The sequence below is a fragment of the Capricornis sumatraensis genome, chromosome 2 (assembly GCF_032405125.1).
Source record: "Capricornis sumatraensis isolate serow.1 chromosome 2, serow.2, whole genome shotgun sequence".
In the NCBI taxonomy this organism is placed as follows: domain Eukaryota; kingdom Metazoa; phylum Chordata; class Mammalia; order Artiodactyla; family Bovidae; genus Capricornis; species Capricornis sumatraensis.
Window position 1 is genome coordinate 153,230,127 of NC_091070.1, and position 15,581 is coordinate 153,245,707.

The 15,581-nt window shown below is 36.4% G+C and overlaps 1 protein-coding gene across 3 annotated transcripts in view; it reads left to right on the top strand.

Moving 5' to 3' along the window:
* The first annotated feature begins 710 nt into the window (after window positions 1-710).
* ZNF644 (zinc finger protein 644) overlaps window positions 711-15,581 on the top strand; it is a 95,556-nt gene continuing 80,685 nt past the window's right edge. For 2 of the 3 annotated variants that reach the window (XM_068964712.1, XM_068964714.1), the window contains exon 1: window positions 711-782. The gene's annotated coding sequence lies outside the window, so the exon portion shown is untranslated. Of the gene's footprint in view, window positions 783-1,163; window positions 1,247-15,581 lie in introns of those variants that run through there. The other variant, XM_068964713.1, reaches the window with a different exon arrangement.

Consider the following 15,581-nt stretch of genomic DNA (forward strand, 5'->3'; position numbering starts at 1 on the left):
GGGACTTTTGATTCGTGTCAAACATGTTAGCAACTTTTTGTTGGCTCAGTTTAAAAGCAAAGAGACTAACTCCTCATCAGTGTTTCTCAAAGTGTGGTTTATGAGGCTGTCCTCAAACTCTTGAGGTGGCTACTTGTTTAAAGCTTTTTAGAACTCCCTAGGCTAATTGTTCGAAGGGTAACCAGTGTATCAGGTGTTTCTTATGTAACTTTAATTTGGAGACTCACAACACGTTCAGTAATGCAGGGAGAAAGGATCCTCACAGAATCAAATTGGACCAAAGCCAGGGCACCTTTTAGGGCAGGCCTTCCTACCCTAACTGTGATACTACGTTTGATGGTCTGCTTGTTCATCAAGCATCTCCCAACAATTGGTCCCCTTAAGATCTAGAAAACTTCTGCCATGACTCTACGGTTGTGACCGGCAATCTTGGGATCTTTAGCTGTTTTCCTCAACAGGAGGAAGAGAAAAGGAATTGTGCCACTCTCGTGATCGTGGAACTCAAACATGGGTCTGTTCCACCTTAAAGGGCCTAGGCTTGCCTAAGTGTTTGGGTCTTGCAGAGTTTGGGCACCACCATATTTGGAGCGTGCCTACTTTGGGGCGGGAACCTCCTTGAGAGTGATTAGGTCAGCGCTGGGGGAGGTGACCTTGTTGGGTTTCTGGCACCCGAGAACAGTAGTGCACTGTTTCTGCTGCCCGCGTTGGTGTAATTGGCCCAGACGCTCCACCAGCGCGAGGCCGCCCAGGAGCTCCTCGCTGGCCGCCCCCGCGGCCCGTAGGTCGGTAAGAGGCGGGAAAGCAGCGCGCCTGCGCCGTGGGAACCGGGGCCCCAGGCGAAAAGCGGGGAGCGGAGGGGGGCCGTTGGAGCCGAGTAGCGTACAGAGCGGCGTGTGACGCGGGGACGCCGCGCGCTCCCAACGTCGCCCCGGTTTGACGCACACGGCACCAAACTGTGAGTTTCAGGGGTTATTTGGTCGGAATCGCCGGGACCCGTGTGGGTTTGGGGCCTCTGGGCTGTGGCGGCGCGGGACTGGGGGTGGCGGAAGAACTTGGGGGACCCGGCCTTCGGCGCTCGGGCCCGGGGAGCTACGCCCTAGGCTGGGTCCCAACCATCCAAAAGGACGCATTTTGCTGCACAGGCTAAGATGGCGGCGGCGGCCGAGGAGGCGGAGTTGGTGCTACACAAGGAGCCCGGGCCCCGGGTTCGGGGAGGCGGCGGCCGCGGGGGGCGGCGGAACCTGAGGTGAGCGGCGGTCGCCGCCGCGGGGCGGGACTCGGCGGAGGTGGGGAGGGGGCACTTTACCACGGCGGCGTCGGAGGATCCGGTAGCGGACACAAAGGGGTTGAGCTGGGCACTAGACTTGGGGGTTTTGTTTAGTCACATGAAGCCGAGCAGCCAGTGAGCAGTAGGGGGAAGGGGGCCGAGATCAGGCGGCTTGGGGAGCCTGGCGGTCGCCATTGCAATGCACTGAGTAACGGGGCGGTCCGAGAGCAGTCACCAACCCCCTCTCCTCGGGGCTGCCCCGTCTCGGCCAGAAGCGTAGGCTCTGGCGTTAACTGTACACACCCCTCCCCTAACGTGGGACCAGGACCGCATAGCCCTCCCCTCCCAGTGTTCTGCAAGATCTTATGCCGCTAGGTGCCTGGGAAGTAACAGCAAGAGGTAAATCGCTCAAAGTGGGTTGCCAGGGGCTTGGTGGGTGTCCAGCTAAAGCTTTTTGCTTCTCCAGGTCTGATTCCCTGGCCTTTGTGTCCCTGGGAGCTTAATCTCTGCCAGAGGAAAGCAGGTGTGCTCCACTTCTCCCGTGAACCTGAAGATGAGTTGTCCCAGACCCTTCTCAGTGATTGGAAACTTAGGTGGTGGAACTAACGGTTTCTTGTTACGAGACTTCCACAGACGACTCTCGTGTTGGGATCCATCCATGGTTTAGCAACATTAGTGGAAAACTTTTCTTGAACTGTTTAAGTAACATTGATACAAATTTAGTTGTTACAGAACTTTCATGTCTAGAGTTAAGATTTTGTGTGGTCCTTGAGAAGTACTCAACGAGAGAAACACAGTTGAGGTCCTTGATGGTCCTGTTTCTTATACAAGTTAATAATATCGTCGGCAGAAATAACCAAAACACCATCATCTATTCTGGCCAGTTCTAACTAATGCCAGGCTTGTTGCATCCGGATGATAGATTAGATTTGCCTTAATAGTATATTGCCTCTCTGCAGTAGTTTAGTTACATAGTTTTGGTCCCACAAGAAAAAGAGAATTTCAAAAAATAGACAACTCAAATTTCTCAAAGAAAGGAAACGTGCTGTTTGCCTTCGTTCATATATGTAAGTATCCAGGAAACTTGATGGCACCAATATTTACATCCATAGATATTTGTAAGGAAAAATTAGTGTTTATAAAGAAGTTACAATTTAGTTTAGATATTTTAATAGGTAAAGCATGAAGCCTTGACTAGTATTAATGTACATTGCTAGTATATATTTACATTGCTTTCACAATCATGGTGGTGGTGGTGAGTTTTAATTTCTAACAATTTAAAATTATACAGCACCTACATCTACAGCATACTTTGTATATTTGTAATATTCTAAATACAAAATTTGGAAACAACTAATGTTTTGGCCAGGTCACATTAACAAGTTAAATTACTTTATTGAAGGGATAGTTAAACATACTTATATAACTAACTTTAGATCTGTTTGAATTGAAATTTGAACTTTTCAGCATTTCTTAAAACTTTGATTTTCCTTGTTTTATGTTGCCCCCTCTTTTAACTTTTCTCCTAATAGAGAACAATCTTGTATTAATGAGAGATACGTTATTATCAGCAAAATTATTATTGAATTATATAGTTTTAGCTTAGAAGGAATCTTAGAGAACAACTAGTATTACCCTCTCACGATATTTTGAGGGCCAAAGATGATTGCATTAAGGGCATAATGGAAAATTGTCTCTCGACTTCCAACTTATTGGTCTTTTCATTGGTCACATTGCTGGGATAAGGAGGTGACCATCTGCAACTAATCATGGTTATAAAACAAAACAAGGGAGTATGTTTGAGAGCACTTGTTATTTAGATACTGTTATACTGATGAGAAATTCTGTGATGGTAATTGAAAATGTGTATTTAAGTTGATATGGTGACGTTTTAAAGTGACTTCCAAACTGAAACAAATTCAGATACAAAATTACAGGCATATCAGATAATTTCAAAGCAATGTTGCTTTTGAATTTTGAGGTTTTCAAAATAATCTTGACTTAGAAACTTAACAAAACAGGTAACTTGATAAACTTCTGGAAAGTTTGAAGTAATTGCAGTTACTACCAGTTATTACATAAGAAATGAGGTAGATGCTAATGCCTTTCATTTTCTAATAGCATTTTAGTTGGATAAATGGACATGCCACTTTGACCACGTTAAAAGCAGCTTAAGACTAACTAGTGTACTGTTGAATAGTGAATCTGTAAGATCTGTTAGGAAATTCAACAAGTAGCAAAATCATTTATGATGGCGTCCCACAGTTATCTTTAACATCTTTGGATATCGTGTGTAACAACAACAGGTACATTGTCTTTAGGTTTTAAAGCTTTTATAGATCATTTAAGGCTCATTTAAATTATTGATTCTTCTAGGAAACAATATATTAATTTGTAACACTATGTAAGTGGATTTAAATATACTTTGGTCTTGTGATAATTAGGGATACTTCTGGATTATTTGTAATTATGAAGTAGTCTGTTGCCCACAAACATCAAACTTTTTGCAGGTTTAATTTGTCATTTGAGTTATAAGAAAGGGAGACTTTTATTGTAGTTGAGTTGAGACTGTACTGGGCAACAGGAGGGGAAAATACAGACTCAAGGACAGTTACTTGAAGTGGTGGAGTTACTTGTCATTTAAACAGTTTAAAGAAATTTGTCGTTAGAAGAGATCAGGTTCATCTTTCTTTTACCCCAAATGCATTGCTAGTATATAGGGTGACTTATTTAGGCTCTTCTCAGAATGGGATTCTAAGGGAAAGCAGGGGATCTCATTCTTGTGGAGGTGCTTTTCTCATGACTGCTTTTCAGGCGTATTTTAAGGCAGCTAGCTGTAGCAAGCTGAATCCAGAAATTGGAATGTTGAATTACCTAGCCCTAATTTTATAGAACACTAGTTTTAGCAGTTTTTTTTTAAGTTTTTAATTTGTAGTTTATAAAACATAATAATAAAGGATGGATACTGTAATATTTTAGATATTCAAATAAGCTCTTAACTTTTGTTATTAATCTCTCTGGTATAGTCTGCTTTGTAAATATTAAAATTATGTAGCACTGACTGAAGCAGTTCTAGAAGTAAAGTCTTTTAATTAGGTTTATTATGTGGGAATAGCTGCTTTTGGTAGTGCCATTTGCACCATTGAATTTTGAGAGAACTGAGAGTAATCAAATTGAGAATAATCAAACTGATTCTAGCACTAGCTCACCCTGCTGGTTGACTAAAGTATTTCTCTTCTTCCCCCTCGTAAAACAAAATGAAATACCAAGATAAAGAACCCTTGAAATCTCAAAGCCAGAGCACTAAATTCAATTCGTGGTCTTCAGATAGATGGAGTCTACATGAAGAAAGTGTATTCTTCTCTCTAGGGCCTCACTTGCTGTACTGTTTAATTTTTTTCTTAGATCTGCTGAAGCTAAACTGCTAAGTTACTATTTTCTTTGAATTTACTAGGAACTCTTATGTGATTAGAAGGAGTTAGTGTGTTTTTGTTCCGTTAAGTTAAAAATAAAAGGTAGACTACTGAGAAATGTTAGCAGTCCTGTGAGATAACTTTCCAGGAGAAAAGTCCAGGAGGAATTTCCAAGAGGATTTCAAGAGGAAGAGAAGAATTCTAGGCAGCAGCAGCAGTGCATACTTCTCTTAGATGAGGGAAAGTGAGACTATTGAGATTACTGTTTCAAAGCAATTGCCCTTGCATTCTTCCTCTACCAGTCTTTAGCCCTACTTGTCTGTAAGCTGTAACCTTCCCATTTCATTTGGAATTCTTGGAACTTTGATTTTGTGAGTAACTTTGTGAAAAGTATAGATGAGTGATTTTTTCCTTGAAATTTGATTCCTATTGTGGTATAAGTGAAGTTGGTTAGAGTAATGAATATAAGGTTTTAGATATTAGCCTTTTTAGTATGTATGTCATTCATTGAGGTTGAAAATACAGTTTTATTCATTTTTTTAAATTGAAATGTAGTTGATGTACCATATTATTTTAGTTTCAGGTGTACAACATAGTGGTCAACATTTATGGAATGATCACAATAAGTCTAGTAACTATCAGACTGCATACAAAGTTATTATAATATTATTGACCACATTTCTTATGCTGTATACTCCTTCCCTATGACTTACTTATTTTATAACTAGAAGCTTATGCCTTTTAATTTCCTTCACCTATTTTGCCCTTGCCCTTCCCCACTCTGGCAATCATTCTATTCTCTGTATCTATGAGAAAGTACAGCTTTTAAAAGACTTTGTACAAAGTCAGGAAACTAAATATGTTACGAGTCAAAAGGATAATTTAAAATTTTAAAGTGCCTAATAAAGTGTTGTGATTAAAGCACCGTTTTTAAAGTGTTTACCTGTTTTATATCAATTATTTTTCTAATATTTATAAAAGATGAAAAATTTTACCCTTTTTTTTCCAGAGTATTTACCCTTTTACTTGAAAGCATAATTTTTTTTCATCAGTTTCTTGAGGAAGATGTTAAACATAACTAGTACTTTCAAAACACCACAATTATTGGGGAGGGAGATGAATCCTAATTATTGTTGAATAGTTTGTGCAGGATGGCAGGATAAGGTTTAAAAAGAGAAAGTATTGATGTAAAACTGGTGGGGTTAAGATCTAGCTCTGTGAGCACTAGGCGAGTAGATTGAATAATAATATCTTCATAGAGGTTTGAGTTTATGTTACATATTCATGTAGTAAAGCCCTTAGCTTTCTGGTATGCAATGAATGCTAAATAAATATTAACTATTGAAATAATAATAGTTATTATCACCATTGTTTAATTGTTTTCGCTACAGTAACTTGACTGGAGAAGGAAATGGCAACCCACTCCGGTATTCTTGCCTAGCAAATCCCTTGGACAGAGGAACCTGGCAGGCTGCAGTCCATAGGATGGTAAAAGAGTTGGACACAACTTAGCGACTAAACAATGGTATCTTCACATTTTCACCTGTCAGTGATCTGAAGCTATATACTTTTCTTAGTGTTCCATTTTGAGGCTTATGTCCTCAAAGGAATATAGTCACCAAAGTGTGGCATCTTCAGTTCTAGCAGCTAAAGCTATAACCAGCGTTAATATTTCAGGAAATTGTTTTCTTTTATGACTATCAAGTGATGAAAAAAATAATAATGCATTTGGGAATGAGTGCATTTTAGTTCTTCCCAGCCAGTGTGTTGGTTTACTTTGTTACAACATCCTCAGTTTCTTCACTCCCCTTTAAATTTTGACCATGAGGATGGTGTTGAGTATTAGTAGAGAGAAGGGCGAGAGTGGCTATGTATATTTGTATGTAAAGTACGTATAAACCCCAGATGAGAGTGAGGAGTGGCTTAAGCAGAAGCAGCATTGAGAAGAATGTTACCTTCTCACTGCTTAGTCTGACTTAGTCAGGGGAATTTCCTCAAATAGCATTTCCTTTTGCTGTTTTCCTCTCCACACTTTTTGTTTTATACGTGTCTATGCTGGTTTAGTCTTAAACTTATTTCCTAATCTTTAAGTTTTTCTTATACCACCTGCTTCCTCTGCTACCAATACAAATTTTAAACTTTAAAGAAAATTGTAAAAGGCAGCTAGTAAAAGTACTTTTTAAGTTCACATGAGGAGAGGTGTGAGTATGAAATATTAGAAATTTAGTATTTAAAAAATACTTTCAACAGTTTGGAAAAGGAAGACAGGGGAAGTCACCCATAATCTTGTCACCACTACATAATCATTTGTATTAAAGGAAAGGAAGATGAGACTGACATTAATTAAGCATCTATTATTCCTTGTAATGATGCTACTTTATAATATATATATTTATATTATATATTCCCATTTCATATGCAGGGAAACAAACTCAGATTTAGGTCATATAGACAGTAAACAGTAGAGCAGCCAAGTTTGAATGTAGGTATATTTTGGCTACAAATGAGACCTTTCTGTTCTGCCTTCCTATCCTTTCATTCTGTATATCTGCCATTTTACCTTATTATATAATTTGTAAGTTTTGTTTCCTACTTATGAAACTTAACATTATGAAAGCATTTTTCTGCCTACCCTCATTTCAGTTGGTGTCTTATTGCTCACATTGTTTATTCATACCCCCAAATAAAGATTCTTTGTCTTGGGTGCTGGACGTTGATACAATGATATCGGTCAAAATGGAAGCTGCTTTTTTCTTTAGTGAGTGACTAAGATGAAAAATAATCTAGCTTAATTAGAACTAATACTCTGGGATTAGGAATTCTGTGAGTTTAATAGTACTGTCTGGTGAGACATTTAACACAAAATGGATATGTATAAAATGTAGGTAACATTTTAACAGTTTATAGCCAAATGAAAACAGAACTTTTAAATTATTTTTATACTCTGAAGTGTCTTAAGCTTCCTTGTTAAAAATCTTTAAAATTGATATTAAAATTAAATAGGCACTTAAATCAACAGAATGCTAGTTGATTTTAGTATATAATATGTATATAATATTTAGTATATATAATCTTTAGTATATAAAAAGAATGGGCTTAATATTGAATTCTTGCACTCATTGGGTGCATGCCAAATAAATCTATAATCTATAAATAGGTTGTAGAGGTCAGTACTGGCAGTTAGAAATATGTTGAGCCACAGTGTGATTTAAATTTTTTATAGCCACATTAAAAGATTAAAAAATAAGTAAAACTAACATTTTTGACTCATTTTATTTAACCCCATATATCCAAATACTGTCATTTCAACATGTACACATTATTGAGATACTTTACATTCTTTTTTTTCACACCAAGTCTTCAAAATCCAGCGTGTTACCTACTAAAAGGACATCCCAGTTCAGACCAACCAGAATCAAGTACTCATTAGTCGTGTTTTGGACAGTGCAGATATAGATAGTAAGTTCTATACAAGTACTGAGAAAGGATAAAGTACAAACTGAACTGTGTATTAAGGATAGTTGAGAAAAGAGTATGTTGGGGAAAGAACATTCCCGTAAAGAAGTGATGGGAATTAAAAGAGGAGACATTATTAGAAACCAAATAATAGGGTGGCTTGAATCCAGCTTAGGGAATTTGGTTTCTCTGTGTGTTAGATAAATGTTGGAGGTTGCCTAATCCCGTGTTTTGCACAGGAGCAGTTAATGAATATTGAATTATTATTTAAGTGAATTAATATGAAGCAGAGTTTAAGAAAAGTGCTGGCAGAATACTAACAAAGCCTTGTGGGTCTTATAGTGGGAAGGAGTTGTGTTTAGGGACTATTTGTGTTCTGCAATTAGAAATATGGAGAAAAGATGAGAATTGAGAAAAGGTTTTTAGATTTTACCATTACTGGTGACTTGTTTTTAAATGTTTTACTTATATACAATTTACATATATTTAAGTGCACAAATCTTATGAATACAAGTAAATGAAATTCCACAAATAAATACACCCAGTAACTTCAACCTAGATCAAGGTACAGAACATTTTCTGCACTGAAAAAGGTGCCTTGTGCCCTTCCTATTAATTCTCCCTCGAAGAAGTAACCACTTTTCTGACCGCCATCATCAGAAATAGGTTTGGCTTGTTTTCAAACTTGCTAATGGCATGTTCGTCCTTTCCCAGTGTAGTGAGAGTTGATGCCTGAATCTGTTTCTTTACTATTATTGGCATTGTTGGATGAATTTGGAGATAAATTAGATGATAGGTAGTTTGTACTGTAGGCCTTTTTTTTCCCAGTGTGATATATATCAACATCAGAGATGTTTTTTAGTTTTCATTAATAGTAACCCTTGAGAGGTTTTATAACAAAATTTGTTTTGAATGCAGAGATTTGAATTACCTCCATAGGTAACATAGTTGTCTGGCTTGTGTTCATTACAGTAGCCTCTAGGCATACAGCCAAGAAGTACGTAGAAGAGGTCTTGGATTGCCTCCTTATATAGCTGTTTTTTGGAACCTCTTTATTAGTAGCTTCTAGGCATTATGTAAGTTAGCTTTCAGGCATTTCAGGTTGCTTAATAAGGTATTTCTGATTGTGATTATAGGGGTAGAAATAAATTTTTGTACTTTCATTTACAGGCAAGTATCCAATCTCAACCAGAAAGATTTTGCAGTTTAAGTGTAAAGAATGAGAATGCTACCTTAAGAGAGTTGCACAAAAGTTTGAATGTTAAAATCTATGAAGGACACTTTGTAAATTGACCTGCAATGGAGTTATTGATCATGGTTTTTACTTGTGTTTCAATAATTTTTTTGAATGGGATTAATGGTTACAGCATTGATTTTCATGACTGTTGAGCACTGTAAACCTTATTGTAGTGTAACAATTGGTGCTTTTGGGAGAAAGATTTTTTTCTGAAACATGTATTCTTATAATAAAGTTATAAAAAGTACATAACAATGAAAATATGTATCTTCACATTCTAGAATGCTGAGTTTTGAGGAATAGATGTATTTTGTAAATTGTGCAGATGTGGACATGAAAATACTTTCTTATTAATGTTTGGATTATGATTGTTTTTGAGGTTATGAATGAAAGTATTTCTATGAAGTTTTGTTGTTTGGAATTTGTACCAAGTTTGCTTAATAATTTCTTGCTCGAAGAATTTTGTTATCTTGAAGAAATAAAACTCATCTGTGAACTTTCATTATGTAGGTTTTGTATTTGTGAAGTATAGAGGTCAAAATTGATTAGACATTGAAAAATTTATTATCTTTAAAATACTAAGAATTTATATAATAGCTTTTGGGGGCTAGATTTAGGATATTACAAACAAAATAATTAGCATGCTATTATAGCTTTAAAACCTGACTTTCTGTGTGTAGAAAAACAATATTTAAGGGAAAGTTCTGTGTTTGTGTTTTGAAAAAATGAATATTATATTTGAATTTGGTTTTGGGACATGTAATTTTTTTGTGTTCAGAAAAACGTTTTAACTGTGGTTGTATTTCTCCCAGCCTTCTCTTGTTTTAACTGGGTTAATTATTGTATAAAATTCATTTAGTATCACGCTAGGATAAGAATGCAGATATATAAAGCAAATGATGTGGTTCCTGCTCCAGAGAGGTCATTAAGATACAACTTGAAGAGTGCTTAATAATGAAATATTTGAATTACTGGATTTACACATGCTGATATCAACACTGTGTAGTAAGACTGTGAAAGCTTCCTGGGAAAAGTACTTTTTAACCTAGATTTTGAATAAGTGATATTTATAGATTGGTGGAGAAGGAAGGGAGTATCAGCTAGGGTAAAGATTTGTTAAAAAGCACAGAGATGGGAATTGTGGAATGCAAGTATTTTCCTTGTTTGAAGTAGAGACTGTTTTTGAATTGATATGTGATAAAAAGTGTAAGTATAAGCTTATAAGCTATAAGATAAAATTCGCCTTATATTAAAAAACTTAGTTTTTTTTTTTTTTAACTTACGAGCTTTAAAAAAAAAACTTTGACAACTAAGACCAAGAAAGTTATGCTATAGTGGTATTTTTTTTTAATTGTTAGTACTGTCAACTGTAGAAATATTTGAGATGAATAGTAAGAGATTGTAATTGTATTGTTGAGTTTTGAGTTATAATAGTACCTTTAAGGCATGCCTTAAGAGATATTCTAATTGGAATAGGAGTTGGTGTGAAAACAGAAGATAATAAAAATTAATAATCTGGACTACCAATGTTTACATTTTTTAGAAATAGATATTGTTTTAAAATTTGGAAGCAGTTGTGAATGCACTGCTCCTATTGGGGGAATCCTTAAAATGTAGTTCCCGCTGGGCAATAGTAGTTTCTGGTATTTAAGATGTGAGATGTTTGTCTTTGCTGGAGTTTTTAAGGGTTCTTAAATTGAACGTATACTGTTGTTTTAGAAGGGGCATCCCCAGTGGCTCAGTGGTAAAGTATCCGCCTGCCAGTGTAGGAGATGGAAGAGATGTGGGTTTGATCCCTAGGTGGGAAAGATCTTCTGGAGGAGGGCATGGCAACCCACTCCAGTATTATTGCCTAGAAAATTCCATTGTCAGAGAAGTCTGGCGGGCTACTGTCCAGGGGATTGGGAAGAGTTGGACACAATTGAACATGCTTGCATTGTCTTACAATGAGTATGATTATTAGAAAATATGAATTAGAAAATATGAAATATATAAAAATAATATAGTTTAAAAAGTATATTTCTGCCTCTTTTAGAGTTAGTAAATAGAACAGAGTTTATAGAGTTAATAGAGTCTTGGAGTTTTAAGATAGTATGTTAGTCTTATAACAAGTTTATATTTTAACCATTCTCATAGTTAATATAAGCTTAACTTTAGTTAGTAAAGAAGTTACTGTGGTTTCTGGCACCATGGTAAAGTAGGGAGGTACATTTGACTTCATCCAAGTTACCTGTTGAGACAAATCAGCTAAAGCAAAGGACAATAGTTTGTCCCCTACTGTCAGTGCGAGAAAGCATTTTTATCTGTATCGCTGAGATTGGAGTTTCTATGTAGACAGAGTGGTAAAGGATGACAGCAGAACTGTCTACTGTTCCATGAATATTGGATGATCTAGTGGTTTGGGAATAGCAAACTTGCCTGAAAACCTTGCCCTGAACCTCAGTCTTGAATAGTTCCCTATTTATACTCTTTGTGGCTGCAAACTTACTGGAAATAGACCCATCCTTACCTGTGTTCTCTGCCATAGGCCTCTGCATGCTCATAAGCAGTGAAAAATTACAACATAAACAAGGAGAGCCAGCAGTTTAAACAGGATGGAAACTAGGAAACCAAATTGACTATTCCATATATATTGATCCTACTGAAACAGCTCATACAGGAGGGAGGTAGAAATGGAGATAGAGGTATCTCTCTGGCTGTGGTGGAATCACAGACTTACACTACAGCAGTGAATGTCTTAATGGTGGCATTGCCATTAGAGTGATACAAATGGTATCCTAAGTAGATGTCCTTTGGTGTGATATTGCTTGCCTGACTATCTCCTGGCTTATCTCCTTTTCCACACCTTATTTCCCAGCTTTCTGTTAAGTTTGGTTACCCAGTACCCTTCTAACAGCTTTTTCTTAATTTAACTGGAATAGATTTCTTTCCCACTCTCCTCCCCTTTATAAATTGAATTAAAAATATTTGTGGTTTTATAAGAGTTTTATCTAAGTAAAAATAGCAAATGTTTGAAATGAATGGCAAAAATAATACTAGACATTCGTATCAAGCAAAGGCTAAAACTTTTCTAGTCCATAACCTTTGAATGAGAAAAAGAGAATTTTTTTTAATTAATAAAAAATTAGACCACTAAACAATAGTAGGCTTGAGTGTTTGTGTGATAAACTCAGATAGCATTGAAACATGAAGTGTTTTTAGAGAAATTGGTAACATCAGTCTTTTTCAGGAGATTTTAATTTACCTCTCAGAATTTAATAGATCAAGTAAACAAAAATTAAGGCTATGACGATTTGGATAGCAATATGCTTTATCTAACAGGTATATGTCAAACTTTGTTCCCAGTAAATACACATTTTTTCCAATTTATGTGAATTAAATTTTTTTTTTAATGTCTTGGGCTTCAAAGAGAATTTGAAGTTTTAAATAAGAGAAATTGTATAAGTCAATATATTTTGACTACATTATAGAAAAGCTAGTTGTTAAAGCTAAAATGATTTTAACTATTTGGGTGATTAAAACTGTATCCTATTCAAACTTGAGCCTAAATTTCATACTATTTAAAAAGGAGCAACAGTGAAGAAGACATGCCACATCAAAACTGGTGAGATGAATCTTCTAAAACATGGTGGATTAAACATTTATTTTGAAATCAACCCCCTTGTAGAATTATAATAATTTTTTTTAAAGCATAGGGTATCAAGGAAAAAACTGGAAAGTTGATCACAGAAGTAAAACTCTGGAAGCTGGAAAGCAGCAACTTTGTACCACTAACAAAACTCAACTTTCTACTTTTGGTGGGAAAGGCCTAGAATGGTCTAGAATAGTGCTGTTGAACCCTGTGGTGCTTCAGGAATTAGTAGCTGCAGGTACCTTAAAAGAATTGTCTAAGAGTTAATAACAAATTAACAACCCTCATGGTGCCAAGAAGATATTTCTTACCTTTATCAAAATTTCCTCTCTGATACTCCGTTCTTGAACAGTAGGCAAGCTCAGGTTAAGAGTGTCATACTCAGAAACAGAATTGAGAAGAATTTTACACGTTAAACTAGGAATCATCAAGCCTCTTTCCTCCTGGTTCTGAAAATACTAGACATCAAGCTTCTGCCCCCAAAGGTAAGATTGGAAGAGTCATTCTACTATAGCAAACTGATGAGGAAGAGAGACCAACAGATAATAACAGATGGGGATCCACCAGGGAAATCATCAGACTGATCATCTCACATTGACACTACCTATTAACAGAGAATTTCAAGGCAACTTAAAAAAAAAATCTTTTCCATTCTAGTTTACCACAGGATGTTGGCTATAGTTCTGTGTGCTACATAGTATATAGGACCCTGTTGATGTACTCCATACATAGTAGCCTGCCTCTGCCAACCCCAAACTCAACCTATTCCTCCCTTCCCTGCTGCAACCTGTAAATTTTTTTTTCTTTTAATGTTTCTGGGACTGTTTCTATTTTATAAGTGAGTTCATTTGTATCGTATTTTAGATTCCACATATAAGTGATGGTATCAATCTTTCTGTGTCAGACTTCATTTATAATAGTATGATAATCTCTGGGTTCATTGACTAGACAACTTTTAGGTTTTTTATTTTAAACCTTTTTTCATTTTAAAATATGAGATTAAGGATGACTAAAAAGAGGAAGTAGGTAGAAACTTTATTATAATAGTTTTAAAACTTAAGTTTTAAAAGAAAACTTCTTTAAAAAGTTACTGATAATTTTGGAAATAAGGGGATAATTATATCTTTGAAATGAGAAAGGATATTATGAAGAGTCAATCCTTAGAAAACAAGCTCTTAGACATTTAGAATATGAAATACTTAACAGAAGAGTTAGAAATTTAGGATGTTAAATTTCTAGTAGAAGGTTGGAAGGTAAAATTGAGAAGAGCTTTCACAAAGCAGGACAAAAGAGTTGTGAGTTATAAGAGAAAATAAAGCTAGAGGATCACTCTTGGCAAGTTCAACGTATGAAAAATCAGAATTATAGGATGGGAGGAAATGGATGGAGGAAGTTATTTAAGAATAATTCCACAAAAGTCTTGAGTTTCCACATTAAAAGGATTCATAGCATGCACAGCATAGTGACTTGAAAAAAAAAACACACACACATAGAATTTCAGGCATCAGAAACAAAGGGAAATTCCTAAAAGCCTTTGTTTATGGACAATATAAAAGAGATTAGGACTCAGTATCTTTGGAAAAATAATAATGAAATAATGCCTCCGAGTTGTAAAGGAAAAGTTATTTCCAAACTACTAATACTGTACCTTCCCAAAGCTGTCAAATGTGGGAGTAAATACATAGAACATATGAGGTTGTTAGAATATTTACTTCAAATGCATCCTCTCTCTCAGTAATTTACTAGAGGACCCGGGCTCTATCAGAATGATTCGGTGAATCAAAAAAAGGAGGGATCCAGGAAATAAGATTTAGCACAGGAAAATGATGATAGTGCAGGGAGATGCAAGGAAGGTGGCTGTGCAGCAGGTCTGAAGAAGAATTAGTTCATCAGGAGGACAAAAGGATCTAGATGATATATCTTTAAGAAACACACACACAAAAAAGATTTTTGTGAGTTTATTTGTAAGGGATATTTATTTGTAATTTTGTTTTCCTGTGTTTGAGAAGGATCGGTGTCAATTCTTTGAATGTTTGGTTTAAAGGTAGCTGTCACCAGAGAAGCCATCTGGTCCTTGCTTTCTTAGTGGGAAGTTTTTTCATCACTTAATCTCTTGTTATTTGGGATGTCCAGTGTCTTCTTGAATCAGTTCTGGCAGTTAGCTTTTTTTACCCCCAGAAATTCATCCATTTCATGTGGGTTACTTTATGCCTTCCCATTCAGTTCTTTGTACCCTTCCCTTACAATCCTTTGTATTTCTTGTTACAAAGCCAGTATTAAAACTGGCTTTATTGTAATACAGGCATACTTTGAGATGGTTAGGTTTGGTTCCAGATCACCACAATAAAGCAAGTAACATGAATTTTTTGGTTTCACAGTGCATATACAAGTTATGTTTATACTGAAGTGAATTAAGTGTGTGACAGCATTATATCTTAGAAACAGCATGCTGCTGCCAGCTGCTAAGTTGCTTCAGTCATGTCCGACTCCGTGTGACCCCATAGATGGCAGCCCACCAGGCTCCCCCGTCCCTGGGATTCTCCAGACAAGAACACTGGAGTGGGTTGCCATTTCCTT